Source organism: Podarcis liolepis (genome assembly GCF_965112155.1).
Source record: "Podarcis liolepis genome assembly, chromosome: 7".
Taxonomy (NCBI): Eukaryota; Metazoa; Chordata; class Lepidosauria; order Squamata; family Lacertidae; genus Podarcis; species Podarcis liolepis.
In genome coordinates, this window is record NC_139561.1 from 56696524 (window position 1) to 56707740 (window position 11217).

Here is an 11217-nt window from a genome sequence, read left to right on the forward strand (position 1 = left end):
CATTTCTACCATTTTGTTTTTTGCCAGGCAAAAAGTACATCCATGTTCCTCCCAGATTCAGATAACATTTTGACCTCTACCTATTGACTGCTCAGAAGAGGCAAAGAGAGAGAGGAGGAGGAGGAGCATTTAAAACACAACCTTTATTGTCTGGTGCAGACAGTCTGAAAAGTCAACAAAAGAGGGTGTGTGAAGTGCACAAACGGTTTTGTCATCATAATTGCCCCATTATTTAAAATTATTGAATAATTATTGCACAGCCCTGCTGCAAACACCTCCTCTCTTGCTGAAGCCAAAGACTTTGACTCAGAGGACCGATCCTGTCAGTGCTCAGGACCAAATACAGAATTGGTTCTGTTTCAAAGTGCTACTTTGACAGCCTACACAATTATGGGTGGTTTCTTCATGTGTGTTATTTAAAAAAGACATTTCAGGCCTTTTTCATGAGATTTTACTTCAAGGCAGGGTAGCAGAACCTTTTTTCTACCACAAACCCATATGGATAATCTGCTGCGGGGTCCACAGGCTGGGGGTGGTGGGTGAAGTTAGGGGATAAATTCATCACAGTTTGCATTTAACGGCAAAGCTATCAAATTCAAAGTTTATTAAGCAAAATGAGAACTGCAATACAGCCACTCTTTCAAAATTTGCATTTATCTGGGTTTTGCAATGCAGTTTATTATTAACTTATTTGTTGCATTTAAAATCCCCTGGTTTTTTATTTGTTTCTTTGTTTGCCAAGGAGCTCCATGTGGCATACATGGTTCTTTCCCTCCTCATTTAGTCTCCACAACAACCCTGTGAGGTAGATCAGTCTGGCAGAAGACCGTGGTTGGGTCCCAGGTTACCCCATAAGCTTCATGGCTGGGTAGGGATTCGAACCCTGGTCTCCTAGGTCCTAGTCCAACACTTTGACCACTACACTACACTGCCTCTCCAACCAATGTTTACAAAAAATGCTTATATCAGGGGGTGTTGCATACTAAAATTAATATATTAGCGAAAATAACATAAGTACTAAAAAAAATTATATCAAAAATTAGGATAAATTCACACTAGAATGCCGATGAAATTTTATGAGGTGTTTTTTAAAATGAAGATTGGTGCAGAAATGTGGAGTACTGAATTTAAGATTGGTTGGGCTCAGAAACTGAAGCCAGTACTAAGTGAATCCAGGAGTGTTGGGTGTAAATGTAAACCCAGTAAACCATGGGTTGATAGGGAATGTAGGGAAAGGAAGCAAAATCTAAGTACAGTGGTACCTTGGAAGTTGAACGGAATCCATTCTGGAAGTCCATTCAACTTCCAAAATGTTTGGAAACCAAAGCACAGCTTCTGATTGGCTGCAGGAAGCTCCTGTAGCCAATCGGAAGTTGCGGAAGCCCCGTCGGACATTCCGCTTCCAAAAGAATGTTCAAAAACCGGAACACTCACTTCTGGGTTTTGATCATTCAGGAGCCAATTTGTTCGGGAGCCAAGGCGTTCGACTTCCAAGTTATGACTTGTGTATATTAGGAAAGCATATAAGACAAATGAGTAACGATTTGCTGGTGGCTGAAATGCTGCAACAATATATAAAATATAACGAATTGCTAAAGTTAAAGAAAATGCTTCACTGTGAACAACTTTGGCATGAATTAGAACAGGTTGCAGTCAGAAATGATTCTGCTGTGTTTTGACGTGGGGTTTAAAGGTAAAGGTAAAGGGACCTCTGACCATTAGGTCCAGTCGTGACCGACTCTGGGGTTATGGCGCTCATCTCGCTTTATTGGCCGAGGGAGCTGGTGTACAGCTTCCGGGTCGTGTGGCCAGCATGACTAAGCCACTTCTGGCGAACCAGAGCAGTGCATGGAAACACCGTTTACCTTCCCACTGGAGCGGTACCTATTTATCTACTTGCACTTTGACGTGCTTTCGAACTGCTAGGTGGGCAGGAGCAGGGACCGAGCAACGGGAGCTCACCCCATTGCAGGGATTCGAACCGCCAACCTTCTGATCGGCAAGTCCTAGGCTCTGTGGTTTAACCCACAGTGCCATCCATGTCCCAAGGGGTGGGGGTGGGGTTTAGTAGCACATACGTAAATCTAAAGCTGGGGTGGATGTTCATAGTCTGGTTAGTAAATGGGAAGCCTTTTTTTTTTTTACCCAAGACTCCACTTACCAATTTCTTAATTTCAAATTAATTCTATGGTTATTTTATTTCATTTCATTTTATTTTTATTTTTATTTTTATTTTTATTTTTATTTTTATTTTTATTTTTACTACTACTACTACTACTACTACTACTACTACTGCTACTACATTTGTAAACCACCCTTCATCTGTAGATCTCAGGGTGGTTCACAACATAAAAAGGCAGTTCTCAGCAAATCTATGAAAATGTCATGCTCAATTGTTTCTTTTAAGGCATAGGGTATAGTTATAGAAGATATCAGAAATCACATTACTGGAACATTTGCCTCACTACCACAGAGTTGTCTGAGGTTCGGCTAAACAAGATTGTTTTGACAAAGCATGGTTCCCATTTGTCAGAGTTGCTTCCAGATCCTAGCTCACAGAGGATCACGCTAGCCAGCGATCATTAAATAAAAGTCTTTATTGAGTTACAGTTTCCATTCTCAAGCTGCTGCGTGCAACTCTACGTCTTATGCTTAGATCGGCGAAGCTCCGTCTGAGTCTCCGCCCCTTGTACACCAACTTAATATCCTAGCCCTGCTCCACCTTTTCCGCCTGACTGTTCTTCTCTGGGTCCCTCTGCCCCCCGGGGTCTCTTACTTCCGGGATTCTTCTGACGCTGACCCCCCGGACCCTCCTGTCTCCTTGCGCCGGGCTTTAGGACCTGGCTCCCTTTCCGGGCTGCCTACTGCGCCACCTTCCTGAGCATTTGAACTTGGCGCGCGCGCCCAACCTTCCACCTTCCGTCTAACCATCTCTTCGCTCCCCGATGGAGGTGTGGCCACTCCTGACTCGTGCCCTCCCTCCTGTTGTGAGCTGCCAGCGCTTGATCCCTGGCGCCCTTCCTCTTCCCTGCTCTCTGGCGGTGACGCTGGTCCTGATTTCCAACTGCTCCCCTCTGAGTCCCCTCTGGCTCTATCTTCCTGGGGTGTCCCCCTAGTCTCCTCCCTTGCCCTGGCTACTGGTGCTCCTTTCTGTGAATCTTCTGATTCACTGGAAAGACTCGGAGATCTCGGGTCGTCGTCATCACTCATCTTTTCTTCTGCCTCCTCCCCCTCGCTCTCTGTTTCCTCCCTAGCCCTCGCCTCTGCTCCTGAACCCCTGACACCATTCATATCTTTTGTAACCAAAAATAGTGTATTATGCAAGAGTCCAATGCAGTGGTGTAGCGTGGGGGGTGCCGGGGGGCCCAGCCGCACCGGGCGCAACATCTGGGGGTTAGGGGGCGCAAATCCACGGGTTAGGGGGCGCAAATTACTTGCCTTGCCCCGGGTGCTGACAACCCACGCTACACCACTAGTCCAATGACTCTTATATCACTATAGAGTGGGTACATGACATCCCCTCTTGCCTGTTTCAAACTACCTCAGCCAATTAATTTTCTTGTTGATGGCTCCTGATCTGATTTCACTCTGACCCATCACTCCATATTTATTTCTTAATATTAAATACGTTACAAAAAACCTCTGTGCTTCACTCAGTCACAGAGTTATGGTTTCTTACTGTCTTTTTATTGATTTGTATATCTTATTTACTTTTTACAGCTGTATGTTCAAAAATCAATAAACATATGTTAAAACAATAAATGCAGATTGATGTGGAATTGGGATGGGGCAGATTAATGAATTAGCACATGGAAGACTGACATGGAGTGGAAATAGACCCACTATCTGCATCCCTTTTCCATAATAATATTCCTTATAAGGCACCATGGTGTTTCCGGGGTGGGGGAGGCCTTTAATGCTCTATAAGTTTGGGTTTTCCACTTGTACCATCACCTTCCCTCTAAGAAGTTCAGCATGTTGTTGCGATGGGAGAGAAATTCTTTGGATTACACACACACACACACACACACACACACACACACAGCTTATTTATTTACAATTAAGTGGTACAGAAATTCTGTGGGAAGGAGAAATGATTCAGTTTGCATTTAAAGATGAATCTATCTAATCTGCACTTTCTGAAACAATACATGAAACAAAATACGCTGCTGTCTCGAAATTCACACGTCACCCAATTTTTCAGTGCTATTCTCCAGCCTAGTAATGTGTACAAAAATGGACATACAAAAGTGTCCATAAAATGCATATATTGAAAATAACATACAAAAATGCATTATTTGCTTTGCGCATAAATGCGCCTATTAGGCAAAATGCCCTACAAACTGTGGCAGAGCTTCATGCTCCAGCACCGGGGGATGGAGAGCAGACGGGGGCGGGACTGGCATGCATCCCCTGGGTGGGGCACACCACCTGAGGGCGGGGCGCCCAGCATGGGCAGGGGGCAGCCACATTGGCACCCTGGGTATCGCTCTGCCAGGGGTGGTGCACTCCCCCCGCACTCCTCTTCCTCCACCAGTGCCTACAAACATACGTTTTTTAGGAGCAATTTACGTTAAAATGCTGATGAATCATAATCCTGAGGACTTTTAAAGAAAAAAATGGCAAACTCTCATGGAAATGAGGACAACTGAACCTAAGTGTAGGAAAGTTAGACACTCAGAGAAGCACAAAATGGACAGCTCTGCCAATCCCTAACCTGGTGTAACCTTATACTCACAGTGACCCTGTGAGCTGAGTTAGGGAGTTAGGGAGGGAAAAGTTGGCCCAAGCTCACTGGGTGAGTTTTATGGCTGGGTGAGCATTTGAACCCACATCTCTTGTGTCCATTGCACCACACTCACACACATAGTGCCTGTTATGCACTCAGCTTTATAAAATCCTACTGCAACACTGTGACGCATTTTTAGTGGTTAGTAATTTTAGTGGTTAGTAAAGCCATCCTGGAATGGTAATCTCAAATGGATAATTTTATTTTTAAGGGTGTGGATTTTATGGTGTCCCATAGCTTTTACTTGAGTACATAGCTCAGGTTTGAATTCAGAGCAGTGAGTCATCTGGTTAATGAGGGGGAGGAGGAGAAGAAACAGCTTTGAGCACCCAGAGAAGCCTCTGAGGCCTTTTTCTCAGGCTTCAGATAAGTATCTGGAGAGCAGCGCTAGTGGAAATGGAGTGTGTTTGCTCAGAAGATTGGGCCACATCATAAAAAGTTTCTACAGGTGGTTTTATGAAGCTATTGCCTCCAAAGCTGGCTGAAAACATGGCAGCCCCCAGGTTCCTTTGTGATGTTTTGGATGAAGCTATCATGCAGAGTCAAAAAGCCTGATCCATCAAGTCAAGCATAGAGTTTTATTTGGCAAACTGGCAGCAGCTTTCCAGGGTCTGAGGAAGATGGTGCTGCTCTCTAGGGCACCTGTAACATAAGAGACAAACATCTGCTTGGCCAATGCATTGCTAAACCTCCTGTGTACAATTACAGCACAGTTTGGGAAGGAGGAGAAACGCAATCCAGGTCACATTTCAGGACAAACTTACCTAATTTGCAGTTTCCAAAGCAACACACAAACCAAACCACAACCATCCCTGGAAAGCAGCACTTCTCTGAATTTCGCAATGCAGCTCTCCAGGCAAGTAATGTTCCCAGAAATGCATGTCCTAGGGTACAGTGTACATAAAAATGCACAGATTGGTGGAAATAGCACCAAAATGTGTTCTTATAGGGGGAAGACTGCCTACAAACATGTGTGCATGTTGAGAAATTTGCATTTGAATGCTGGTGAGTTTCCACGAGGACCTTTGAAGGGAAAATTCACAAACTGGTGTGGAAATGCGGAGAACTGAATTTAAGATTGGGAAAATAATAATGGACAGATAGGCACATCCCTAGGTGCAGTTCACTTCCTAATAAATAATCTTCCTGTAGGTGGTCCTGGATGCCCCCCTGCCACCACTGCTTACCTGGAGACACCAGAGACTGAGCCTGTGACTTTTTTTTTGCACATAAAGGATGTGGTCTACTACTAAGCAGTGGCACCTTCACTTTCCCTTGGAACACAGATGCATATTCAGACACCGGCTGCTTTAAAGTGTACATTTCTTTGGCCCAGTGAAACTTGAGGACACGGGTTCTGGGAGAGGGGCTTGTGCTCTTTGACAAAATGATCTGCATTCTCCCCAGGTCAAGGGAGCAGAAAAGGCTGTAGCATCTTTGGTACCCTACTCCTGCAGCCTTACCTATACCACTGCTAGTTCACCCTCACTGGACTTGCTCCACATCTGAGCATTTCCACCTGCATGAAATGCATAATTGAAATCTGATCATGCCTCTTGCTTGCATGGATAGAGGACAGAGAGGGTGTAGAAGCCATTCCACTGTGGGAAGATAACATTGACAGCCATTGCTCTGCCCACTGTTGCATCTGACTTTGCTCACCACCCCAGACAGGTAGTCCCCAGAAGAATGCTCAGAGGAGAATGTGGCCCTTGCAGTTGCTGCACGATGCACAGCCTGAAGCCCTCATGCAGCCCTGACCACCTCTTATTGGGGCCTTGAAGTTTCCCCTGTTCCTCCAGCCCATCCAAGTTCTTTGCTTCCGGTTCGTTTCCTCCTTAGTTTTCCTGTCTTTAAATATGTTTCTTCCTCTTTTGATGCAGCTTTAAAAACATTTGGAAGGGGCAATATTTAAAATAAATTGAAGTCTGTTTGTTTTTTACTTCTTTTCCTGGGGGCAAGTAAGTCCCCCCTCCCAACCGCACCCTGCCAGCTGTCTGAAAACAAATTGCAGGGTTTCTGTCTTCTGTATGTGCATAGCACATAGAAGTCAGAATATAATTGATTTTGCTTGTTTTCCAAAACAGGAGCTGTGTTGGTCTTCTGTCCTAAAAACCATTACTATGTACGTAGTTGAGAACATTCCCATCAAACCCTGCATAGGGCTGGCTTACAAAGTAGAGAGGTGTATATGAGAATGCTAATAAGTGGTAGCTATGCTGGATGTGGGTGGCGCTGTGGTCTAAACCACAGAGCCTAGGGCTTGCCAATCGGAAGGTCAGCGGTTTGAATCCTCACGACGGGGTGAGCTCCCATTGCTCGGTCCCTGCTGCTGCCAACCTAGCAGTTCGAAAGCACATCAAGTGCAAGTAGATAAATAGGTACCGCTCCGGTGGGAAGGTAAATGGCATTTCCGTGCACTGCTCTGGTTCGCCAGAAGTGGCTTAGTCATGCTGGCCACATGACCTGGAAGCTGTATGCCGGTTCCCTCGGCCAATAAAGCGAGATGAGCACAGCAATCCCAGAGTCGTCCGCAACTGGACCTAACAGTCAGGGGGCCCTTTACCTTTACCTTTATGCTGGAAATGGAAGCAGAGCAGTCTTTATCCCAGGTTAGTTAATTCAAAAAAGAAATGATTGCCTCTGTCCATCAGCAACAGTGGACCACTCATTGCCAGCATATAACCCCTGGAGGAATGGAGCTCAAGTAAAGTGTTCAGATCCATGGAAGTAATAGTTCTGCTCTCTTTTGCCTTGGTCAGACCCCACCTGGAGTCCTGTGTCCAGTTCTGGGCACCACAGTTTAAGAAGGATATTGACAAGCTGGAACATGTACAAAGGAGGGCGATCAAGATGATAAAGGGTCTGGAAACCCTTATGAGAAATGGCTGAGGGATTTGTGTATGTTTAGCCTGTAGAAGCAGAAACTGAGAGGTGATATGAAACCCATCTTCAAACATCTAAAGGCCTGTGACATGGAAGATGAAGGCAGCTTGTTTTCTGCTGCTCTGGAGGATAGAACCCAAGCCAATGACAAGAAAGGACAGTCTGACCATAATTAGGAATAACTTTCTGATGAAAAGAGTTGTTCGACAGAAGAAGAAGAAGAAGAGTAGTTTGGATTTGATATCCCGCTTTGTCACTACCCGAAGGAGTCTCAAAGCGGCTAACATTCTCCTTTCCCTTCCTCCCCCACCACAAACACTCTGTAAGTTGAGTGGGGCTGAGAGACTTCAAAGAAGTGTGACTAGCCCAAGGTCACTGAGCAGCTGCATGTGGAGGAGCGGGGACGCGAACCCGGTTCCCCAGATTATGAGTCTACCACTCTTAACCACTACACCACACTGGCTCTCAGTAGACTGGATTATCTCAATAGATGGGGGACTGTCCTTCCTTGGAGGTTTTTTAACAGCGGTTGAATGGCCACCTGTTTTTTAGCTGTGATTCCTGCATTGCAGGGGGTTGGACTAGATGACCCTCAGGATCCCTTCCAACTCTACAGTTCTATGAGTCTATGATTTTTTAAACTTCTAGGCTACCCACCCCTGCACATAATGAATTACAGGGCTCTGATATACACACAGTTCTTTTTGTTGGTGTTGGGGTCAGGAAACCTTCCATGGGATCGCAGAAGCCTCACACACAGAAAAGCACACGGCAGGGTTACTTGCAGGAACCATGTGTTGTGTGTATCGGATCCCTGCATCCTCCCTCTGCACAAGACACACACACCCTGCCAGGCCTTTGAGCTTCTTCCTAGCTCTTCAGCAATGCCCCTTGGCCCCATTGCAGATTCCAGCAGGGCCCCACTTCTGAAGACTTCTTGCTCTGGTATCAAGGAGAACATTTGCAACACTCAATCTGCATACAAGAAGATGTTGCTAAGAATTTGGATTTACATGGTAATGTAACAAGAAAAGGAGTGGCTGCTGAGCTCTGTTTCGGAGGCTGTGTTCTAAGACATGCCGTCTAATTGATAGATGATATCAGTCTCAGGCAAGGCACAACAGGGCTTCCAGCAATGTGGTCTAGGGTGGAGAAGGCAGATGATTAGGATTCTTCTAATCTGGAATCAGCTCTAATGAAAACAGCTCCCAGTTGCCTAAATATCAGCCGTGTCCTGAGATACCCTCAGGATAGCCAACCCTTACTTTGAATGATAAAATGGACAGAAAGTCAGATCTGGATTCACATTAGAGCCCCTTGAGAAGACATTAGGTGGGGAAGCCTTAGACCATTATTAACTTGCCTCTAGGGTGGAAACAGTGTTTCCGTGCGCTGCTCTGGTTCACCAGAAGCGGCCTTGTCATGCTGGCCACATGACCCGGAAGCTGTACACCGGCTCCCTTGGCCAGTAAAGCAAGATGAGCACCGCAACCCCAGAGTTGTCCACGACTGGACCTAACGGTCAGGGGTCCCTTTACCTTTACTAGGGTGGCCAATTACACAGCAACTTCTCTCCCCAAAAAAAATTGTCAAAAGAGAATACCAGTTCACATAAAATTTGGGTATACTGTAGGTGCCAATTAACAAATGAGTTGTTATTTAGTCGTTTAGTCGTGTCCGACTCTTCGTGACCCCATGGACCAGAGCACGCCAAGCACTCCTGTCTTCCACTGCCTCCCACAGTTTGGTCAGACTCATGTTTGTAGTTTCAAGAACACTGTCCAACCATCTCGTCCTCTGTCATCCTCTTCTCCTTGTGCCCTCCATCTTTCCCAACATCAGGGTCTTTTCCAGGGAGTCTTCTCTTCTCATGAGGTAGCCAAAGTATTGGAGCATCAGCTTCAGGATCTGTCCTGCCAGTGAGCACTCAGGGTTGATTTCCTTCAGAATGGATAGGTTTGATCTTCTTGCAGTCCATGGGACTCTCAAGAGTCTCCTCCAGCACCATAATTCAAAAGCATCAATTCTTCAGCGATCAGCCTTCTTTATGGTCCAGCTCTCACTTCCATACATCACTACTGGGAAAACCATAGCTTTAACTATACGGACCTTTGCTGGCAAGGTGATGTCTCTGCTTTTTAAGATGCTGTCTAGGTTTGTCATTGCTTTTATCCCAAGAAGCAGGCACCTTTAATTTCGTGACTGCTGTCACCATCTGCAGTGATCATCGAATAAGTATCATATATTAAAAAACATAAATACAATACATCTCCCCATAATTGGGAGGACTGCAACCATAGAATCATAGAGTTGGAAGGGATACTAAGGGTCATCTAGTCCAACCCCCTGCAATGCACGAATCTCAGCTGAAGCATCTATGACAGATGACCGTCCAATCTCTGCTTAAATAACCAAGTGACTTGTATGCAGGGTCTAAACTTGTTTATGGGCCCTTCTGCATTGTGCAGGTGACACTGAAGGATGAGTCAAGGTCCCTGCATTTCTCCCTTGTGATGGCTCTTTATCTTTCAAATGGATCTTGGGCCTAACAGCCCTTCACTCAGAGGGCTGTTCTCTCACTGCCTTTGAGATGGAGGACTGTTCTCTGTCAAGAAGGGCACTTGGGCCCTGGGCAATGGATATAGGATATAACACTGAAATGGCAGCATGGGAAAGATTGTGGAATGTAGATTCGAAACTTACAGCATGTTATGTGATAAAAGAAAAAGATTTTTAAATGATGTTTCTGGCTCCTAGTAAACTTGCAAGAATATATGAGTCGGAATCAGATAGCTGCTGGAAATATATAGAAAAAGAAGGTACTTTCCCCCCATATATTGTGGTCATGTAAGACAGCAAAAGCTTTCTGGGAAATTATTTACAATGAGTTGGAAAAAAATTACTTTTGTGAAAAAACCAGAAGCTTTTCTTTTATGTATAATTGGTGGGGAAGTACCTACTGACCACAAAAAATAATAATTGTTTATGTATGCTACCAGGGCTACTTGAATGATTTATGCCCAAAGATGGAAGGAAGGAACAGTTCCAACCACGGAAGACTGGAAATTATAATTAATGGAATGTGCTGAAATGGCAAAACTCTGGGAGATGATCTATAATGAATTGAAAAAGGTATATAAATATACCTTCTTGAAGAAACCAGAGGCCTTTCTCCTGGGCATAGTCGGCCAATTGGTGCCAAAGAAGGACAGTATTTTCTTTATGTACGCCACAACAGCAGCAAGAATACTCATTGCAAAGTATTGGAAGACACAAGATTTACCCACTCTGGAAGAATAGCAGATGAAGGTGATTGACTATATGGAAATGGCCGAGATGACTGGCAGAATCCGAGACCAGGGAGATGAGTTGGTGGAAGAAGATTGGAAAAAGTTTAAAGAATATCTACAGAAATATTGTAAAATTTATGAACGTTAAATGGACGTTGGATGGAAAATAAGCGGTGTTGGTAAAAAGATTAATAAGAATATGTTAATATAGATTGATAATGAGGGAAAATGTATTTTTAATATAGGTTAAGA